The 23685-nt window shown below is 41.9% G+C and overlaps 1 protein-coding gene across 1 annotated transcript in view; it reads left to right on the top strand.

The window, feature by feature from the left end:
- The first annotated feature begins 583 nt into the window (after positions 1-583).
- LOC126454081 (discoidin domain-containing receptor tyrosine kinase B-like) overlaps positions 584-23685 on the top strand; it is a 425916-nt gene continuing 402814 nt past the window's right edge. The window contains exon 1 of the mRNA XM_050091131.1: positions 584-722. The gene's annotated coding sequence lies outside the window, so the exon portion shown is untranslated. The remainder of the gene's footprint in view (positions 723-23685) is intronic.

Consider the following 23685-nt stretch of genomic DNA (forward strand, 5'->3'; position numbering starts at 1 on the left):
TATTTTGAATAGGCGTTTACTCTCCACTGCAATGCTACTTCTGACTTATCAGACGATCCTACAAGAAACAGCCGCACACGGTCGGCGTTCGCAAATATATTTCCACCGCTGATTGTAGCTATATGTTACAGCACAGAAGTAAACATATTGTTATAATTAGCGACTACGAACTGTATGTTTATGTATACACATTACGTAAACATATCGTTATAGTGTGTAAATAAAGTAAAAATGAGAAGAATTAGAAAGCTTTGGCTTAGGTTTCACGCAATGAAAACCTCAGCAGTAAGGTGCACTGTGTTCTTCAAACACGATTGCTTGCCCACTGCAAGAAGCAAGCCAACCCCTGCTTTCTTACGCACTGTCAGCGAGGTAGTTCTATTTGTTGAGCACGCTGATATGCACACGGAGTAACTGCGCGGAGACTGTGCGACCCCGTACCAAATGGTGACGTCACCGGCGGTTGCTTGCGCTTGCGTGTAAGCGTGGCCCGGGGCCGCCGGGAAGGGAGCGGGCGAGCACGGCGCATGCGCGGTGACTCTGGGCCCGGCGTCCGGCGTCGCGGCGCCCCAGTGGCGCGTCTTGTGGCGCGCGGAGTGGTTGCCGCTGGGTGAGGTGGCGCGCGAACGGTGACCGGCGACCGCCACTGCCGCGAGAGTCACGCTCGTCCGTACAGTGCCTCAAGGCGGGCCGAGGGCCGCGGCGTTGGCACGCTACAGGAGGTAGGAAAACGTCTCCACAGCGTAGAAGCGGCTCTAGCGCCCGGTCGCAAACAGGTGGTTTGTAGCCTGCTGGCGCTCATTTCGTCATTCCATGAATAGAAAACAATCTCGAGGAAGTGAGACTTAACAAAGATTGAGGCATTACAAAATGATGTTGCAGCCTGGATCTAGTTCAGTCCCTGATTGAAATCCGCAGAATGAGTCATTAAGTGCCGTCATCCCTTTCTAATTGTTTGAATTTGTTTGTCGTCAGATATCTACAGAAATTTTTGAAATGAAGTGACAATAGATAAGCACAGATATAATTAAACGATGTGCGTGACGACATAAACTAGGATCAGAAACTGCGACAGTTACGAATTATCAGCTAGGTATTGCATCGTTCTGTGTACGTTTATCGCTCCTTATTATTACTCGCGTTTATTTAACTGAAATGAAATAAGTGAGAGACAAGGACAGACGATTGCATTAAATACAGGGAATTATGGTATAACTGTAGAATTTTTCAGATATTTCGTAAGACTTCTGACACATTAACGTTCGCTTACCTAGAACGTCGCAAAAAGTAAAGCTGCAGGAACTCAAATGAATTTTAAATGTTTACATTTCTCTAAATCTTTCGTTCATGTATCAATTCGGATCTGCAAAGTTTCCTTAGTTATTGTACTGTATTTGCGTAAGCGATGCTTTGCAATGTATAATACGAAATCTTTTCGTTTTCAGTGATTTCCCTTATATATGTTTCTATGCAGAAATTAGCAACCTGTCGAAATAGCATGTTCGGATAGTGAAGAAAATTAAAATCCTTTAAGCGATTTTAGAGCAACAGCAAGAAGTTTTTTAACATATCATTTTCGTCTTCTTGACTGATGTCTGTCAATAGTAAATTCTATGAGCTTAAGGACTCATATTTCTATATGCCTTTGACTTAGAAAATACAGTAGAACAGCTGGATAAAGGGTTATTATGTTTCAAAACTGGTGTTTCCTTTACCATTATTATCAGTGTTAACAATATGAATTTTTAATTGTAGCCCAAGCAAGAGTGCATGAGTTTTGTATTTCCTAGCACGACACTGATTGTGTTGTGACACTACCGTATATAAACTCCTTAAACACCAAATCCGTTACTGCTGTGTTTCGGGATGATTCTTGTATATATTAAAACTTCCAGAGTTCTTACTCTGAGTACACTGCACAGTAACAATAACACCACCATAGAAACAATGTCATCAAAAGAATGCGTTATAGTGAGCGATTTTTGTCGGTCGTATAATGTAAATAGGAACAAAACTTTATCCTAAACTGTGACATCTTCTAGAGTGTTGTCAGATCTTATAGCCGGTCTCACCTCCATCGCCGCCGGCCGCAGTGGCCGAGCGGTTCTAGGCGCTTCACTCTGGAACCGCGCGACCGCTACGGTTGCAGGTTCGAATCCTGCCTCGGGCATGGATGTGTGTGATGTCCTTAGGTTACTTAGGTTTAAGTAGTTCTAAGGTCTAGGGGGCTGATGACCTCAGATGTTAAGTTCAAATGGTTCAAATGGCTCTGAGCACTATGGGACTGAACTGCTGAGGTCATTAGTCCCCTAGAACTTAGAACTAGTTAAACCTAACTAACCTAAGGACATCACAAACATCCATGCCCGAGGCAGGATTCGAACCTGCGACCGTAGCGGTCTTGCGGTTCCAGACTGCAGCGCCTTTAACCGCACGGCCACTTCGGCCGGCTCAGATGTTAAGTCCCATAGTGCTCAGAGCCATTTGAACCATTTTTTTTCACCTCCATCCTTTGAAAAGCAACAATACTAAGGGATAATACGAGGGATCGCTATATACGTGTGTATGTAGTAGAAATCTAATAGCTTGTGTCTGATAATAACTTCCTCATGCATTGTTACTAATGCAGTGCGTAATAACCTTTCACAATATGTAAGTAATTGAAACGAGGTATGGCGATGTAGTAATCAAGTCACGTCGAGAGTGTTTGTTGTTTTTCTACACACATCGAGAAGGAGGCGTTCATGAGGCAAGATTCGTACTCGGGAGGATCCGATCACATTTGTCTATGTTTTCGTCTTAAGCTGACGTAAAATTTCCGCCACCTTTCTCCTGCACAACTCCGCATCTAATGACATCTTAGTCGACTTTACGTCCACCTTTTAAAAAAGTTGGGATCTACTCAGTTGATTTACATTTTAAAATTTTGAGTTAAATTATTTTTTGTTTTACCGAATCCTTCTAGCAGGTTACAGATGTTTTAAATTTTTCAGCTTAATTTAACACAAAAATTTACTCTCAATAGGAGATCTCACTTCCCCAAAGAATGTCGTATTCAAAATTACGAGTTTCAGGGCCTAACTTATGGATCAGTACCTCCTTTAAAAAGTATGTTGAGACTAAAACTTAACAACAATGTACGATATTTATATTTAAAAAAATTTTAGGTTGTCATGAGTCGGTAGTGTACGTTATTGGAAGTGCTTTGATATTGGTAAGAGTGTTCTAAAAGTTATTTTCAGGTTCTGGACCCTACTACACAACTGTACATCATTAAAAAGTTTGTTGTTAATACAATGCAACAGAAATCAACGAGTATCTCAGAATCTTTTTTTCGGATGGAAATAAGGTACACCCACGCTCCTACCTCCTTGGTAATGCGCGTTGTGGAAAATGTCTTGGTTTTGCTGTGGAGAAATCCATTCTTGGGGCGTCGGGGAGGGGGGGGGGAGGGGGAAGAGCTGTCTTGGAGCATCAGAAAAATCGCGTAAAACTTAAATCTTCATGAATCGACGGGCAACTGAACCGCGCTCCTAGCGCATCGAAATCGAGTGTCTTAACCACGTTTCTACATCACTCGACATATTGATTTAATTTTGATAGTTGTTCACTGCAGGTAGTGGCGTCTCTTCGGCCCGTTTGCATAACTACATTTTTCTCGTACTCTTGATCCCGATAAGTCATGAAGATATGATCCACTCTCGAATCCCTCTTTGCCAGGAAAATATCAGCATGTACATAGATGTGTATATATCATATATTGTGTATATCCTAACGTTCAGTCTGCCGAATGTTAATGCACTCTGTTTCACATTGCACCATACAGCAATAGAAGTTTCGTGTGTCGCTTAAACTGAACAAAGCACTTGTGAAATAAATTTTACTACGAAACCTTTTGCGGTGTCACCGTCTTGCAATTGACACACCCAGACTTAAACGAAGTTCTATCAATTGTTATCTGGAACATGAAACTGCCACTTCTGAAAATGAAGATTTTAACGCCTCGTTCGCGACCGTGTCACTAAAGGAAGAGCTCAAGCTTAGGTTGTGGAATAAAATCGGCTACGTTCCTTTTAAAGGAACCATCACGGCATTGGTGTTAAGTGTTATCAGGAAAGCATGGACAGCTGAACGGTATGCAGCGTGCTAATTTGATTACCCGACCTCAAGGTTACGAGCTCCGTGTCTAAAACATCGTTCGCCATTGATGGATTGTGCAAGCAGACCAGTAACACGACCAAATATTGGAATGGTTTTCACAAGAGGTGCTCCACATGATTTCCTCTCCTCTCACTCGCTAAAGGTAGATTAAATACTTTACAGTGGTATCTCAAGAGCGAATTGATAGTTGGGTTTTGTACTGCAAGCGATTTTCAGCTAAACAGGAAATTATTTCCAGAATTTCATACAGGCAAAACTCTGTTAAAGAAACTTCCTGTCGAATGTACTGTCAGGTATATTTATTCGTGGAAACGGAGCTGTCCTGCAATTGTCGAATGAATTTCATCATGATTAACCGATCAACATATGTGGAGAGAGAGAACAAAAAGACTTTCTTCGTTCAGTTTAACTAGTTAACGAAATGCGACTCTCCTTTACATCGGACGCGATGTTTTACCGAAATATAGTGAAGCACGTGCCGTAACACGCAAAACTGCGTCGTAAATCGGTTCTCCATATTCGTAGAGTTCTTTTTATCCGCGACAGCATTTTCCATGCATATAAAATACCATGATTATGTGGCAGTATGATGTCAGTGAAAGAAGTATCTTCGCATTTAACCGGAATTTTTAATACAGAATACTCAGTCGTTTGAGAACAACACATGTGTACGTGCTTTGCTTTGTGTTACCACTCTTTTGACTACTTTAATGTCGTCCTGAATCTCTTAATACTTTGCGTTAATGTTTTCTTCTGTCTATACGAGTAAATTTAACAGTCACCTTGTGCTGATATTTGTCATTTCACCCCTGCTGCTTCTTGCAGTGGGATGCTAAATTCTCGTGTTCGTATTAAGGCGGCGCATTAACCAGACGTTTATTCTTGGAAGGGTGATTCATTTTCTGTATTATTTAATATCATTCTGTGTAAAAAGCGTCAAGTACTTTTTCCGTCGTTTTGTCTCCGTCTACGTCCCATGTGGATTAAATGTAGGTTTTTAGAAATGTCTTTCTGATGGTGTATGGATATCTGATGCTACTATAGTTCGTACAGACAGTGAAGCCTTTCTTCACTCTAGCCGAATTGTTTCAGGTATTATCCTCTTTACCGATATCTTGTGCATACATAATTAGTATCAGAGGAGCATAATTTTAATATCCTTGCAGCTAATGTAATATGTAAAAAACTACGAAACTAATTCTGAAAAATGGCAAAACCTCTTTTCTCAACTATGACCTGCCATTAGATTTTAATTGATGTCTTCTCTTGGACTTTTGTAGCGCTAATTGTTTATCTAATCACCATTCAGTTTTCTGTTTACTTGTCACCGTCCACTCGAAGTAGGTACAGCATACACCATGTCTGCATCTACAATGGACGAGAGCTGTTCGCAAAGGAACGTGTCCGATCGGTCTCGAAATGGGAAGCACAGTGAAAATCAAAAATTTTTTATTCGCAACAGTTAGCCACACCTTCCATCTACCTCTCTAAATAGTCGCCGCTCCGACATAAATAATTGTCATGGCTTTGTACAAACTTTCCAGTACCCTCGTTGCAGATAGCAGCCACCTGTGCCTTCCGCCAATTCTCTACGATGGTCGGCCTTTCGTTGTCTGTGCCAAAATGCTGTCTTGGTAGCCAGTGGTTCATGTGAGCAGAGATGGACAACGGAGGGAGCCAATTAAAGGCGTATTGTGAGTGACCAAACACTTCCCATCGAAAACGTCGCAGGAGCGTCTTCATTGCACCTGCAGAATGCGGCTGAAGATTGTCTTGAAGAAAGAAACATCTGACACTGATGTTATGTGGGCTGTATAGCTTCAGACGGAATCTCGCGCCAGATTCACATACTTGGCGGGAGACACTGTTGTTTGAGGCATTTCTACGTTAACAATTTGCGCTCTAGACTAAAAAGAGCGAAGTGAAGTAATCGACAGTCACACTAAAGACACTGCCCAACACATCTGTGCAAAGTTCCATTGGATTTCACAGTGTTTCCATTTCGCTCCTAATCAGACCTTACTTTCCGTATTCGCCTCGTATTTTCATTTCGTATTCAGTGGGAGTTTATCGGAAATTAAACTGAAATATACTTTTAAAGGAATAATTTAGTGTTACGACTGTGATTGCGTTTGATGATCATATGGCATCCCATAAAGTACAAAAGAGCTAAAATGGATCTACGCTGCTATTGCAGTTGGCTGTTTTGCCAAAGATATTTGGTTCACAGCTTATAGCCACATAAATTTTTTTCTGGGGGGGGGGGGGGGGTGGCCTAGGAAGATTTCGGTACGGACTTTTTACGCCAACAGTGAAACTGTTAAGCATGCTATGATACTGACTCACGAAACACCCAAGCAGCATGAAACGGAGTGATCGGCTCCTCACTCGTAGCCAAGCGTTTTATTTTAATATACGTAGCGGTAGTACGACACGCGACACCATATACCTACTGAGGGTGGTAGGTCTGCAAGGTAACTGTGACGATTAGTATGAGAGACCTGCGTGAAAGACGTTGTTACGCTCTGATTCCGTTTGTAATGAGTCAGAAGGATCGGTGCGCGTTTGTAAACTTCGAAATCGTTGAGGCTTGGTACTGCAATTAGCCCGCTTTTAGATCGACATTTCCAACTTCTAATTTATCATCTTCTTACCAGTTTATTTCTCCTATTACCAATGGAAATAAAACATCTGCAAAGTCAGTGAGGTGGCATTCTAGCATAATCTTCGAATGAAATGGCGTCATGATCAGTCTATCAATCTCACATACGGGTGAATTAGAGTTCAAACCCAGTTCCAGCATCCAGATATGTAGTGTGTGGTTTGTGGTTTACCGGCTAACAACGGCCAAGTTATCAGTGCCCTTAAAAATATTAACAGGAATGAATGTGATTAATATGTGACAATACGAGGAAGAGTACGTTCTATGCATACACCCGTACTCTCTCTCAAACTCACTCACAATCATCCGCACATTCAAAATATCTCGCATCGAGATATTATTTGTTTCTATACTTTTTTCCTATCCGAGCATGTGATCCATGCACGACGCTCTTGTCGTTGACGGGACGTTAAGCCTTGAAGTTCCGTATTTTCTCGCATCTGTAACTGTTGTATCAAGATTTAGCCATTACGCTATGCAAGAACTCGCCAACACAGGGATCGATTTAGCGAGTGACATCGAAGAACCTAGTTGCTTTCCCTTCTAGTGAACTTCTCGTTGGCGGGACGTTAAACGCTAGTCTTTCTTCGTCTCCAGGCCAGTTATTTGAGAATTATCACTCAGCGTTTCGTAGACAATCTAAATTTATATCTCTAGGTTCAAATGGTTCAAATGGCTCTGGGCACTATGGGACTTAACTTCTGAGGTCATCAATCCCCTAGAACTTAAAACTACTTAAGCCTAACTAACCTAAGGTCATCACACACATCCATGCCCGAGGCAGGATTCGAACCTGTGATCGTAGCGGTCGAGCGGTACCAGACTGTAGCGCCTAGAACCGCTCGGTCACTCCGGCCGGCTTTATCTCTAGGGAACTGGATGGTGGCAATCTACCAAGTGTTGAGTTAGAATTAAGGCTACAAGTAACCAGAGAATCAAGTCTTTCATATAAAATGACGTATTTAAACTTATAAAATTTAGTGTGATTAAATGGAAAGCTGTTATGGAAAAACTACGCATGAAACATAACATTAATAAAGGTCAGATTTATTACTGTGAGTTGTAGAAATATTTATGGTTTTATTACTCCAAGAATATGAAGCTTTCTTTCTCCCCTGCGACTTACGTAGCGAATATTACAGATCCACCTTTACCCGAAAACTATGCGACCAAGTATTTTACGAAACACGTTTTTGGCAAATCCGTAAGTATGCATTTCATAGTCCAAGTAAAATTGCCTGGAATATTATTAATAGGATATAACCGACGTCTTCTTAAGAAACAGAAACTGAAACGTGGTGAAATGTTATTTATCATCGATCAGAAGCGTAAAAAAGGAAAATAAACATATCCCTCAATGTCCTTCCACCGATAATGACTTAGGATCAGAAAATATTTCCTCACGTGGACAGGATGAACAACAGATAACGGAAGAAACATATACTGTGAAAATAAGATTTGTATCTTGCACGCAAAAAACGAATGTATCTCGTGTCATTTTAGCTTAGAACATTTTGTTTCTTTTTAAGTTAGGTGTAGTCTTTTCATTAGATGCTAATAAATGATTGAAAATGTACAAATTTATCTGTAACTATATCTGTTGTTCAACGTCATTTTCTGCCTGTCTCTAAGCACAAACTGTCACGCATCTGACTGACTGCGTCATATTCATAGGAAACAAAAGATTGGCAGACAATAATCCATGTTCCGGGACAGTTGTCAATATTTTTATTTTCAAGGAAACATTATTCGTATTAAGAGACAAACAGAGTAGTAGCAGGAACTAACTTGATGACGTGGATCTACTGAATAAGTCGATGGTGTGTGAATTATAGTAAGAGGCACATGGTGCAGAACATAGTGTGCATACAGTAAATATCCCAATGGTCATATACTTAAAAATGTTATTAAGCAAAACTTTCTGCGGTATGTGTCATGAACAATAGTAAGAAAAACTTACTTTGCGGTAGCTTCGGCTTTTATCCCACACCTCGACTTCAGGACTAGCAAGGAATCTCACAGAAATAGATAGCTATTTATGGGATTTAGTTTTAAAAAGTTTCATAAAAAACGAGTCATCATTTGCGGATGAGAGGACGTCTAATACATTAGATTTTTAAGAGAACTAAATTATCAGAGTGAAAGCAGCCGGTGGTCTATTGAAACGAAAAGTGGATTCGCACTCCTTACACTGCCGTGTATTAAACAGAGGTGCTACCCAGGGCACTGGCATGTAAACGCGTAGCGTGCCGCAGTGCTCCACTTGCAACAATACCGAAATGCATGCAGTCTCTCCCTGCGTTTCGTGGAAACAGAAAGGTGTTGCCAATCTGTCCAGCCCCTTGGTTCGCCGTACCAGGTAATATGAGCTGTCAGTCATTTACGGAGGCATATGATTTCTAGTAGTTCGCTGTGAATGAATTATGTTGATCGCAATACAGAGTGCTCTAAAATAACCCTTCAAACGTCTAGAGGGGATTAAGTATACAATATTTTCAATTGGAACCTAAGACCGGAAACGTAGCGTTCCCAAGCTACAGCCGTTTGAAAACGTGTTTGATAGGTAGGTACGCAACAGGGTAGGCATGGTGGGGGCTGCTTACGTCGGGTCGGTTAATGTCATTTAACGTGTATCCTATCTCTCTGACCTTATTCAAATCTGAGTGTTAAAGCAACACTCCTGAAGGGACAGAAGAATATATCGTGGTACGGGATGTGGTCGCTGCAGAGCAGACTGTAGACACCAGGTGTGATATAGTGTGTACCACATCATTCGTAGGTATAATGTGTGCACCGAACTTGGCGGTCGGCACATCGAATCTTAATTGTAGTGGATCAGAATGCTAATCGTCCTTTAAAAAGGACAACAACGGTTTAAGTTTAAGTGTAAACGACAGTGTTTGTGAAAACCGATTAAGTTTACATTTTGTTTGTTTGGTTCTTAATGAATGGAGATTATAAAACAAGTGATGTACTGGGTCAAACCTAATGAATTCCTTGTAAAAGTGGTCGCATTACCCACACTTTTTGAAGTGGTTATAGCACGGATATGATACGTTTACGGGAATGGGGTCGAATTCAAAATTTTATCTACTCAATCTCCCCTACAAATCCTAGAAGTTTGTGAACACCCGTATAAAGAAGTAGCAAGACAAGCGGTTTCACTTGTTGAACAACCATCTTCAGATGAAGAGCTTCTAACGTAACTGCTATCATAAAGCGAATTATGAGACATAATTATAGTAAACTTTATTCGATTATTACGTTTTAGTACTTATTACGTATTTAATCAAATAGTTTATGACAGGTTCGGTCACTCTACCCGAGAAGACCGATGGACAAAATAACAAACTATTTATATTTGATACAACGTTAACTGTGCATCAACGAAAGATACTAGGAACTTTATATATCGATTAATTATGCTATTTCAGTATTCCGTTACGAAATATTATCACTGCCCTTTGTTTGATAAGAGGACATTCAGCGAACCGAGAAACAAAAGTTGAAAAAGAAAGGACACAATCCCATTAATGAGTCGTTTGCGAGAAACATTTTCTTGTACGTCTCAGTATTGTTATACATTGATCCACTCCTTACATAGAGTTGCACTTGTATCACATGTTCTAAGCGTATTAGATTCGCCGAACTATGTCTTTATAATAATAAACTGGTATTAAGAAATGTCTCGTTAATCCTCGAAACCTCGAACTTATTTGGTCAGGAAGACCGCTGAGAACGGTCACTGATACTGTGAAATGGTAGCAGCTTCCAAGTGGTTGTAGTGATGGTTTCGAAGACAACCTTCAGCTGCAAGTATTACGGATCGTCGGATCACGATACACACGCAGTTCAGCGGAGGTGGAATACTTTGGCTGTCGTATGGCTTTGCACCGATATTGGACCTTTGACAACTTCGGTGCTAACTCATGGGGACTGCCATTTATTCACTTGTATGACAGGTTGTCGAGTGTTGTTTTGTCTTAAGAACCTTGTTGGTTTCGTACCTTATACAATAATTAAAAGTCAGGGTTAGAGGCAACAGCAAAATTGTTCTTCTAGCTGCCACGACATTCTCAGTTATTCGTCTCGTAAGTCTAGTGATCCTAATTAAAAAGCAGTTGAATTTATTGTATTTATTTAAATCCCCCGGTATATCGCACTTAAATGTTGAGGCGGTACTAGGTTAACACAAGAAATTAGTTTTTTTGCGCTCGGCGCTTTATGATTTGACGAAGCTGGAGGAATGGTGAAGATACGAGTTTCATTTCAGGGAGGCGTGTGGGTTACTCTACCATCAAAATTTTAGTTTTTTGAGATTGCAGTAAAATGCCAAAGCTTATTGCAGGTATCGTAGTTCTAAAAGACAACAATCGACTTCCTTTCACCTGTTTTTCCTGTTATTCGCCGTATTCCTGTTCGAATAAATATGATGATGACGTATCGTTAACGCAATCCCCATGGCGATTCCGACGTTCTAGCACAGATCTCCTGTATGACAGATGTAATGACCAGTTGGAAAGCTGCAAACGGGACACAGTGATGGCGTTTGTATTCATGAAATTTTGCCGTCATAATTTGAGGTAAGCCTTTGATGTTTAGCTTTCCATCGTCTTCTGAAACGTCACGAACCAACTGTGAAAGTGAAATGAATGTACACCGACGGAAAAAGAAATTACAGTGCAAAGGAGGAGTTGTGCGAGATAAATGAAAGTTAGTAGGCGTATATCTACACCTGAAAGATGAGGTCTATTCAAATTTCTCGACAGTTTGCTGTAAATACGCGCTGTAATGTCGTAAGCGTTAGTTGATTTGAGATTGGACGTAGTCAGTTGATGTTAGTCAAGAATGTGTTTATGACGACGAAGACGCCGTTATCAACAGCCTACCGAGTTTAAATGAGGTCTCGTAATGGGAATAAGAAAAGCTGCATGTTCCTTCCGTGATATTGCAGAAAGACTTGACAGGAATGTAGCCACTGTACATGACTTCTGGCAGCTGTGGTCACGGGAAGGTACGGTCTCAAGAAGGCCAGGCTCCTGATGGGCTACCGATAGGCAAGACAGTCGTGTTCGACGTATGGCTGTGGCCCATCGTACGGCGTCTGCTGCAGAGATTAGAGTTGGTACCGCAATGACACAACAAACTGTTACAAACCGGTTACTCAAGAACAACTCATAGAAAAAGTCCTGAAGCGTGCGTTTTACTGATCCCAAGCCACCGCCGTTTGCGACTTCAGTTGTGTCAAGTGAGAGCTCATTGTAGACCAGAGTGGCGGTTTTTTATATTTTGTGATGAAAGCCGGTTCTGCCTTAGTGTCATAGATGGCAGACTAGGTGAGCGCCTGCAACCAACCTGTCTGCAGGGTAGACGCACTGTACCTACACCTTGATTTATGGTCCGCGATGCAATTTCATATGCAGCAGCAGCGCTCTCCTGGTCATCCCACGCGTTTTGGCATCAACTTTGTGCGTCACTCTGGTAAATGTAAATGTCGTGTGACTAGAGCCTCTCGTGGGGTAGACCGTTCGCCGGGTGCAAGTCTTTCGATTTGACTCCACTTCGGCGACTTGAGCGTCGATGGGGATGAAATGATGATGATTAGGACAATACAACACCCAGTCCATGAGCGGAGAAAATCTCCGACCCAGCCGGGACTCGATCCTGGGCCCTTAGTATTGACATTCTGTCGCATTGGCCACTCAGCTACAGGGGGCGGAAGTCACTCTGGTGATTAGACCTGTATTGCTTTCATTCATGTACAGCATTCTAGGGAACGATTTCCAATGGGATAACCCTCGTCCGCATATCGCTGTCGTAGCCCCACATGCTCTACAGATCTGTCTCCAGTCGACTACGTATGAGACATCATCGGACGACAACTGCAGCGTCGTTCACGACCAGCACTAACTATCCCTCTACTGACTGACCAAGTGCCAAAGGCATGGAACTCCATCCCACAAACTGACATCCGGCACGTTTGCTTGCTTGCAGTCAACATTCTGGCTGTTGCACCGTTTATTAATGTACGCAAGTTTCACGTTTCTAATGGCTTTCCCCACGCTTACATTAACCTATGAACTTGCAACTCACTTAAAAGTGTAACCTAGATAAATTTAATCCCATAATTTCATTGCTCTACATAAGTAACACCTTGGCGTTGTGATGTTTTTAGTGTATATATATTTCGAAACTACAGATTCACCGGGCACAATATCCAAGATTATTTTACTGCATCGAAACGCCCCGAAAACTATGAAACGTTATTTGTTGTGTTGACAGTCATCACTTACATAGTACGTCAGATGTCAACTATTGTGTAGAGAAATAAAAAGCTGTATTGAACCGTCATAAATCTGTTTTCATTTAACCGCAAACGACACTTGTTCAAATTCAAACAACGATCACATGGAGCCTGAGCCGTCACATACAACCATTAATAAATAGACAAATTCATTCAAACGTGGTTAAGATTTTGAGGGTGATCCGCGTGAAGAACGCCCTAAAACTGAAACCAGAGGTGACGATAATGACAAAGTGTAAACTACACCTACATGAACATGATTATTATTCAACTGACATATCAGTGATTTTTTTAGGGTTCATAGAACCACATTCAGACCATTTCCGTACCATTCCACATTTGGATAGCACGAGGGAAAAGTGAAGAACAAACTATTTTCGTGTGAGTTCAGAATGTGTTGGTCATTAGTGCATCTGTAAGTGGTAGTCACCAAAATGGTTTGGATTTCAACAGAAAAAGTTGTTGCTTGTAATTTTGTGAAAAAATCTTACAGAAATGAAATTCTTCGTCCTACCGTAACACGTTTATCTTATCTGTTCCACTATCTTTTTTCGTGGTAATACAAAAGGAGCTGACCTTCGAATTTTTTCGGTATCCTCCGTTAGTTGTACTAGGTGAGGATCCAATACCACGTAGAATACTCCAGAAGAGGACGCGCAAGCATGGTGTAGGCAGCCCCTATAGTAGATATGTTGTTTAAAAATTGATTAAAAAGGATCTCGAGTGCAAAAAAAAAACACATTTATTTGCAACGGTTACTGGTTTCGGTCAGAATGTGACTATTTTTGGACAATTTATACCATTATGGTAGGCGGTGGTGATGAACGGAGCAGTTGTTTTGTCTCCACGTGTTCTGCCAATAAATAGCAAACTTCGGTTCACCTACGCCACAGTAATTTCTGTGTGATGCTTCTAATTTAAGTTGTTCATAATTTTAATCCAGAGGTATTTAGTTGAATACAGAACTTTTAAGTTTGTCTACTTCACTGTGTAACGAAAATGTAACGATTTCTTTTTAATACTCAAATTGAAGGACACACGCTTTCTTTTCGAGGTCAACTGACACTTACCGCAGCATGCAGACTTTTTTTGCATCAGTCTGAATGCTTTGGTATGGCCTGCCCCCAGTTCCTTTCTTGTGACATTGATTTAGTTTCAGAGTAGCAATTGCAACCTACGTCTTCAATTAAGCCGATCTCCGTTTTCCCTGTTTTTACCCGCTCGCTATAGTAGCATGGAAGTTATCATCACATGTCTTGTCATCCTCACCCATCTCCATGGAAGTGTTTATGTATATTCATTACTTCGCCGTTTCTGCGTATAATCTCATTTCTTTCCAATACACCTAGTTTTCGATGTCCTTTGGTAGCACGACATTTCAAAAGCTTCGGTACTCTTATTTCTGGTGTTCCCAAAGTCCACAATACACTACCACAGAATTCTATGCGTCTATGTTTGATACAGGAAGAATTTTTCTGGTAGGAGCGTCCTCTTTGTCGGTGCTAGTAGGCTTGTTTAGTCTGCCTTTCTTTGACTTTCATGTGCTGTTTTGTTTCCAAGTAGCAGAATTCAAAAAATGTTCAAATAAAATGTTCAAACTTGTGAGTAATCTTATGGGACTTAACTGGTAAGGTCATCAGTCCCTAAGCTTACGCACTACTTAACCTAAATTATCCTAAAGACAAACACACACACCCAGGCCCGAGGGAGAACTCGAACCTCCGCCGGGACCAGTCGCACAGTCCAAGACTGGAGCGCCTAAGACCGCTCGGCTAATCCCGCGCGGCAGCAGAATTCCTTCACTTCGTCTACTTTGCTGTTGTCAATTTTGAAGTTACTTTTATCGTTAATTTTATATCTGCTGCTTCTCACTACTTCCATGCTTCTTCGGCTTACTGTCAATCCATATCCTATAATTATCAGGTTGCTCATTCCATTCAACATTCCTTGTAATTCTTCTTCACTTTCACTGTGGATAGCAACGTCATCAGCGAACCTTATCTCTGACTTCCTTCCACGCTTAACTTTTGTCTGGCCGGCCAGAGTGGCCGAGCGGTTAAAGGCGCTACAGTCCGGAACCGCACGACCGCTATGGTCGCAGGTTCGAATCCTGCATCGGGCATGGCTGCGTGTGATGACCTTAGGTTAGTTAGGTTTAAGTAGTTCTAACTTCTAGGGGACTTATGACCACAGCAGTTGAGTCCCATAGTGCTCAGAGCCATTTGAACCATTTTTTTAACTTTTGTCTCACTACCGAACCTCTCTTTCTTTTCCGTCATTGCTACCTCAATGTATAATCGGACAATAGGGGTGGTCTTCCTTTTTTATTTTTCCCTCTTGGTTCTTGTAAATACTCCATACCAGCTGAATTAACCGCTTTTATCTATATTTTTCATAAGTTTTTCAGAGAATTTTAACCATCTTACCCCGTTTTATATGGTGCTATGCCTGTTCTAGAGCGGCAAATCTAATGAACGTGTTTTGATTTTTCTTCAGTCCTGCTTCCACTATCAAGCGCAACTCCCGATTTGTTTCTATGGTGACTACACCCGTCATAAAGCTAAACTGATCGTCATTTAAGAGCCCCACGATTTTCTTTTCCGTTGTTCTGTATAAAAGGCGTTAAAAAATATCCTGCGTTTTGGGGAGAATGGACCAAAGAAATACAAAAGTTTCCAGTCAACAAGGGCTCTAAAATTCATACGTTAAGCATTGTTAGCACATGTTTTTCTCCTCTACTGTGAAACACATTTCTTCTTCAGCAAGCTCATTGCTATTACGAACGACCCACAGACTGCAGTAAGGAAATGAGGTCACATTCCTCTGTCATTGTCCATGCATACGGCACCTGTTGGCGTTGTTACTTTAAACAGTATTCACAATTCCGGGAAAAAACAGCGCTTACACGAGTTGTAATGAGGAACTAGTTTGTGCTCTGGTATGATCTTGAAGTGCTTTAATATTTCAATTTTATCTTTGCAGTTACCACCATAGTGGAAGCCTGTTAATCTATATGAGTAATGACAGACGTAATCTTTTTTCATGGTCTGGCATATGCGAACAACCATCGAACCAGTGTGATGTATGGTGAAAAATATCCAGAACGCTTAGTTATTCAGCTATCTTTTCCAGCGACTAGCATCCTCTGGCTCTTTAGCACCAACAGCGGCAAATTGTGGCTTACCTCGCACCATTCCCAATATGCCGTAGAAGAGCGAATACTTTACGAGCAACGAGTGGAAAAATATCCTATAGTGTGAACTCTCCTCAATGAACAATGGTTCACCCATACGAAGTACATGTTCAGAACCTTCACTCTCTGCCCCACCTTCCCATTCTTAAAGACTTCTACTCCCATTATATCATTTAAGCTGCTGTTTTCTAGGTTACTTACCAGTGTCTGAAATTCTACGCTCTGGTTCGTAGAATATTACGTAATTTTGGTTAGTCAGTTTTTTTCTCATGGTTATCTCCTCCTTGGAATCGCCCTCTTTGACAAAGCCTGGTAAAACGAGGTTGACTCATTGTACGGTAGGATTTTGGCCTCCATTGGTGTTGATTATAATTCAGAAATCAACTAGTCACTGGGTTAGAACCTGTGACCAAGGATGTTTATTATTTATTTCTAACATTTATTACCGTAACTATGTCATACGCTATTTATGACTGGACAGTTTGCGTCAGTGTTACAATGTTGCATTTACATGCAGTAGTATCTACATCTACATCTACAGACATACTCCGCAAGCCACCGTACGGTGTATGGCGGAGGATATCATGTACCTCAACTAGTCGTTCCTTTTCCTGTTCTACACGCAGATACAGCGAGGGAAAGATGACTGTCTATGTGCCTCCTGTGAGCCGTAATTTCTCGTATCTTATATTCGTGTTCCCTATACCAAATGTATTTTGGAGCAGCAGGATCGTTCTGCAGTCACCTGCAGATGCCGGTCCTCTAAATTTTCTCAGTAGTGTTCTTCGAAATGAATATCTTCGTCCCTCTAGGGTTTCCCACTTAAGCTCCAGAAGCATATCCGCAACACTTGCATGCTAATCTAACCCATCGGTAACAAAAAACTAGCAGCTCGCCTTTGAGTTGCTCCGAATTTCCCACTTAAGCTCCAGAAGCATATCCGTAACACTTGCATGCTAATCTAACCCATCGGTAACAAAAAACTAGCAGCACGCCTTTGAGTTGCTCCGATGTCTTCTTTCAATCCGACCTGGTGCGGATCCCCAACAGTCGAGTAGTGCTCAAGAATAGGTCACACTAACGTCCTATATTCACTCTCCATTACAGATTAACTATACTTTCCTAAAATTCGGCCAATAAACGAAAGTCGACTCTTCGTCTTTCCTACCACCATCAACACATGCTCGTTCTATTTCATATCGCTTCGCAACGGTACGGCCATGTGTCTAAGAGACGGGCCTGCGTGAAGCAGGGCACTATTAATGCTTTATGCGAACATGATGGGTTTGTTTTTCCTAATCATGCGTATTAACTTACATTTTTCTACATTAAGAGCCATCTTCCATTCATCACAGCAACTAGAAATTTTGGCTTAGTCATCTCGAGTCAACCTACAGTCACTTATCTCCGACACCTTCCTGTACACCAGAGCATCCTCAGCGAACAACTGCAGATTGCTGCCACCCTGTCTGCCAGATCATTTGTATTTACAGGAAATAGCAACGTTCCTATCACACTTCCCTGGGGCACTCCTGAGATTACCCCTGGCTCCAATGAAAACTCGCCGTCGAGGACAACATACAGGGTTCTATTACTTAAGAAATCTTCGAGCCAGTCACATATCTGGGAGCCTATTCCGTTTGCACATTCCTTCAGTATGACATCAGATTATCATTAATATAGTAATATACTTAATAATATATTAAGTGACAAAGACGTATTCACTGAACAGTAATTTCGTACACTTGCAGTACTACATTGTTTCGGCAGTCCAGTTTGGTGTTGCAGTGCCAAGGAATTCATTGAAATTGTACAGTGGTTTTCGACGTAGATTGTGCGACATGTTTCCTCACTTCCTACTGCATTTCATTTGGTAAGTAAGTAAACAATTTAACAGCCACTACTGGTAAACTGTCTAGTGTCATGGAGAGCTGACAGCTTGGCGTGCCTCTGTTTTCTTTACTGCGTGTTTTATAATTGTAGATATCACTCCTGTAGAAGAATGTTTAATGGATTTCCTTCATATATGCGAGGTAGCTGAAGACGTATTGCTAGAAAATTGTCATCGCTCGTGAACGTGTGAAGATTGGTTCGCAATGGTGCAGCTTACCGTTTGATGTTACGGTCCTTATTGTCTTTTTTGGAGTAATAATACCATATTGGTGCCTGTAGAGCGGCTCTGTAGTAATAGGCCATAGCTGATATATATGTGAAACTGAATAATATACTATTAGCAAATACTGAACAGTTAACACATGCTTCACTTTTCACACATACGTACGACTCCTGAGAATATGGCGCACACACACGTGCAATGTGTTCATGCTAAGTGAGTTTTCTGTCCTCTGTGAAACCCAACCCCTACACGGCTTAGGTATTCTTTTTCAATAAGGCAATGTGAAAGTTGTTGCGTTTTTCCTTCGCTGATTTTCATTTATTTATAACAAACCATTCCTCTGTCATATCAAAAACATTTCTGATTCTTCTTGAGACGTATGCAGTCTATTGATGCCTTTAGACTACAAACTGTGCCATCTGCAAATTGCAAAAACAGTCCATGAGAACTTAAATCAGTTACAAAAATTAAGAACAGTATGGGTGACAGATGCACGCGGCATTCCAACTCCAGTTCACATGATAGTGCTCGGTGGGGGATACAAGCTGTCGTCCGTTCTCTAAATAAGATTTGAGCTTTCCCAGAGCCGTTCTGATTCCTGTTCAAAGTCGCTATTCCTAGGTCACACCAACTCACTCTGATACTTTGTGTAGATGATACCTTTCTTCGTTTGATCAGCTGATGACTGCTATTCGGTAAACAACACCATCTGCCGATTTAACAAGACTACTCAGATGCTTTCCAGATCGTTTTTGTAGATTAAGGTTATGTTATAGGATGATCGGCAACTAAAGCTTTATGAAATATGCTTACGCTAAGACGTATCATAAAGGAAGAGAACAGTACATTTTACACGAAAAATCACCTGGAGAGCTGTGTGCAAGACGGGGACTGCATTTATTTGAATCTGACCGAAAATGAAGTATTAAGGTACATTCATATTTTATCCGTCATGACATATAGGAGAAAAGCAGGTGGCTCTCCACTGGAAATGGAAAGGATAACCCATTTGCTTCCCGGCCTGAAGTAACTGTAGAATACTACGGACATCTGAGAAGAGACCTGGACGCCTAAATAATAACAAACTCTGTCTTCAGAACAAAGCAGATTCAACAGGAGTTCTTCAAAAATAGGGAAACGGAAAGATTTGACGCACATGTTGTTTAAATATGGACCTTTTTCAGTAACTCTGAAACTGAATAGCAGCTATTCTCCCATCTAGAGGAATTTTGGGTTTGCAGAGTTGTTCGTCCAATAATGATGTTATAGTCACGACATAATTTGTATATTTCGCATAATTAGACTATAGGGCCGAAAACGTCCACGTGAGGAGTTTACGATTAAATATACACCTATATCCTGGAAAACGTTGATCCTTCATTGCCAGAACAAGAAAGTTTTCTATTGCTCCGGTACCTTGACTTTCTTGGGCATCCTATTAAATTAAAGCTTCTTTTAAACTACAAAAGAAGGACATATCGGTGATAAGAGAACAACAGTCTGCTCTGGAACTGTGTACAAGTATACTGGAGAGAGCCTTTTGGTTTGTATTCAGGGTGACCATTAGTAAAACCAACAAACTGCAGGGACGTAATACTGGCTAGAAATGGAGTAAAAATGGTCCAATGAACGCGTGTCCGGGAACGCATCGTTGCTACGGAAAATTGGCTGACGAATGACAGTTCCTCTGGCCACGTGCCGCGTGTTCCTTGTGTGCTGCGGACTGCGAGATTGACGCAGCATACTGTAAGCAGCACAACGATCCGGTATTCATGTCGGGAACAAGCCGAGATGGTGTTTGTATACGGCCAAGTAGAGGTAAATGGTTGAGAGGCAGCATGGCTGTACCAAGATAAGTACCCTGACACACACCAACAACATCACACATTTCGAGCCCTTTTTGGGCGTTTGTGTGATCTGGGGTCCTTCCAGACAGACGAACGAGCAGGGAGGCGGCGGGCTGTGAGTACACCACGTTTGGAGAACCAGGTTCTACGGGATACTGAGACGAACCCTAGTACGAGCTCCAGGCAACTGCCCCGCCAATATTGTGTAGTCTAAAGTGTGCTCACGTGTATCCTGCATGACACCCGGCACGATCCGTATCACCTTCAAGGAGTGCAATGATTATCAGCAGTGGACTTCCATTTAAGGAAAGTGTTCTGTCGAAGGTTTGGCACAAGACCATCACAATAATCGAATTACTGTCATCAGTCCTCTTTACTGACAGAGCAACCACTACCAGAACTGGCATCATCAGTCTGCATAATCGCCATGTGTGGGTTACAGGCCAGAGAATGGTTGAGGCATTTATGAGTATCAGTTCAGCATCAATAAATGGGGACGGATTCCTGGCAACCAAGTACTTGGACCGGTTATACTTCCACAATGTCTTGATGGTGGAGCGTATCTAGACTTCCTGCAGAACATCTTGCATGGGCTGCTTGACAATGCGCCTTGGCAGTACGACAAGTTATGTGGTGTCTGCATGACGGAACACCATCTCACTTCTGCATTACAGTTCGCTAACACCTCAGCAGCGTTTTCCGCGGACATTGGATAGGATGCGGAGATCATGTAGCATGGCCTGCTAAATCACTGGATTTAAACGCCTACAATTTCTACCTCTCAGGGCATATGAAAAGCTTTGTATGTGTTGAACCAGTTCCTGATGTACATACCCTTCAATAGCGTGCTGACGACGCCGATTACGCTGTTCGCAGTGAGACCGGAACGTGCGAAAGAGTGTGGCAATTCATGATGCGAAGTGTGAACTGCATCCCATGGAGGCCAGTTTGAACGTCTGTTGCGACATGGATGCGATGCAGCCCTGTACTGTTCCGGGACGATTAGTTGTCCATTTCTGGACGCATGTTCACAGGGCCTTTTTTCCATGATTTCCAGCCAGGAATCCATTACAGCAGTTTGTCGGTGTTAATAACCTTCACCCTGTATAGTTACTATCGCTAGACTGTTTTCAAAGCGTGACCTCTGAAAACATCTACATCCATACTCTCCAAACGACTGAGAAGAGTTTGGCAGAGCGTACCCTACGCTATACCATTTACTACTGTTACTTCCTGTTCCATTCACGTATGGTGCGCTTTAATGATTACGTAAAACCCCCTCTGCACGCTGTAATTAGTCTAATCTTGTCTTCGCGATCACTACGGGTGCGTTTCACAGGGAATTGTGGTATAGTCCATCCGGACCCCCACAGTGATGCCCATTGGCAACAGCCTCAAGCTGTGTGACCGAAGCCAACACTGCCTGAAGCTGGGAGCGAAGGGATGCCAACTCAGCCTGCATCCGAATACAGCAGTTGCAGTCCCTATCCATGCTAAAAACTGTTGTGCAAAGAACGTCTGAACTAATCTACAGAGAGCACAAACAAATCGACACAAAATTTAAACGGTTATTAAAATATAAGATTGCCTAGTAAATGCAGGAATGCTGCTACTTGCGCACTGCTGACACACTGCTCGGCGGCGGAAGGGGACTACGCGATTTTACACTGTGCAGGTACTAAAACGCGATGCTACAACTCTCAAATACTATAATACGCCAGAAATTTATGAATTAAACAATGCAAGTACAAAAAACACGCAAAGAAAATAAGAATTAAACTATGTAACAAATAAGTGAGCTAGGAGTATACGACTTTCTGCTGGCAGCTGCTTATTCAACGGTGACAGGGAGCACAGTCTGTTAAACGTCGGTTACACAACAAATAAATCAAATCCAAAGGCCGAAAAATCAACTAAACACATTGGAATTACAATTACGAACACCTTAAATTGGAAAGAACACATAGAAAATGTTATGGGGAAGGTAAATCAATGACTACGATCTCACGAAATTTCAAATTTCGGTCACCAACTTCCTCCTCTGAATGGGAAAATATTGAGGTAGACCTACAGAGGGAGAAACGATCATGATGAATGAAATCAGGGAAATCAGATCTCACACGGAGAAATACAGGTGTTCGTCTTTTTCCACGCGTTGTTCGAGAGTAGAGTAACAGAATTATTGTGAAGGCGGTTCGATGAACCTTCTGCGAAGCATTTGTGCGATTTGCCGAGTAGCCATGTACATGTGGATGTAGATGTGCAGTGAATGTTTTAGCTTAGCGCCGCTACACGATTCAGCCATCATTCATGCCCAATTTTTCCTGCTCAGTCAAATTTAAGAAGTGGTCCAAGAAACGAGGTGTTGTTGCCCTACACATCGATCAAGTCCTTAGTCTACTATTTTCTTCAGTGAGCCCGTTATAGCTGTAAGTATATACCAGTACTGTGAGAATCTTCTTGAATAACTATTTTTTTCTGTGCAAGCCATTACGTCGCTTCTGTTTTAAAAAACTCCTATTTCGACAAACTCGAAGAACTTTTGCATGGTCGCTAAGAGCGAGGTTCTTTCAATGTTCGTCGAGGTGGCGCAGTGGTTAGCACACTGGACTAGCATTGTGGAGGCCGACAGTTCAAACACGCGTCAGGCCATCCAGATATAGGTTTTCCATGATTTTCCTAAATCGCTCAAGACAAGTGCCAGGATGGTTCCTTCAAAAAGGGCGCGACCGATTTCCTTCCTCATCCTTAAAACAATCCGAGATCGTTTTCTGTCTCTAATGACCTCGATGTCGACGGGACGTTAAACACAATCTTTCTGCCTTGTCCTTTCAATTTTCTCTTTGGATACAACTTTTAATACCACATTATTTAAAGCAGTTAACTTGAAATTCATTCCAAAGTATCATATATAAGAGTTACTTAAATAAAATTTAGAGCTTGTGGAAGGAAAACGGGTGAGACTCAGGGATGAAAAAGTGTTAACTATTGTCAGCCAGTCAGTGCATTTGTTCTAGAATTCCTCGCACGGTGATGTGCATGGCGTGCGAGGCAGAAAAGCTTCATGATGTGCGCCTCGCACTGCGGCAAAGGCGAAATGAAATACGAAATAATGGAAGAATAAATTTTGACTATAAACGTCATCTCTTCGCAGCCACGAGGCGTTTTATTCCAGCTAACATTGTTCGAACCAATGTTTCACTTATTTTACTAGCGAACAGTGTCCTGTTTCATTGGCGTAATTAAATTCGCAGCGTGACTCGCGGACACATTGCCATGTTGGGTTTCCGCCGTGCGTTACACGAACACGACCTCTGCTGTCATGTTTATTGCCCTATCCGCAAGCGCTGCTGAAGAACCTGTCGGCTCCGAATGCAGTTGAACGTTCCTGCCGTGCCCATC

This window comes from Schistocerca serialis, chromosome 1, assembly GCF_023864345.2.
Source record: "Schistocerca serialis cubense isolate TAMUIC-IGC-003099 chromosome 1, iqSchSeri2.2, whole genome shotgun sequence".
Classification (NCBI taxonomy): Eukaryota; Metazoa; Arthropoda; class Insecta; order Orthoptera; family Acrididae; genus Schistocerca; species Schistocerca serialis.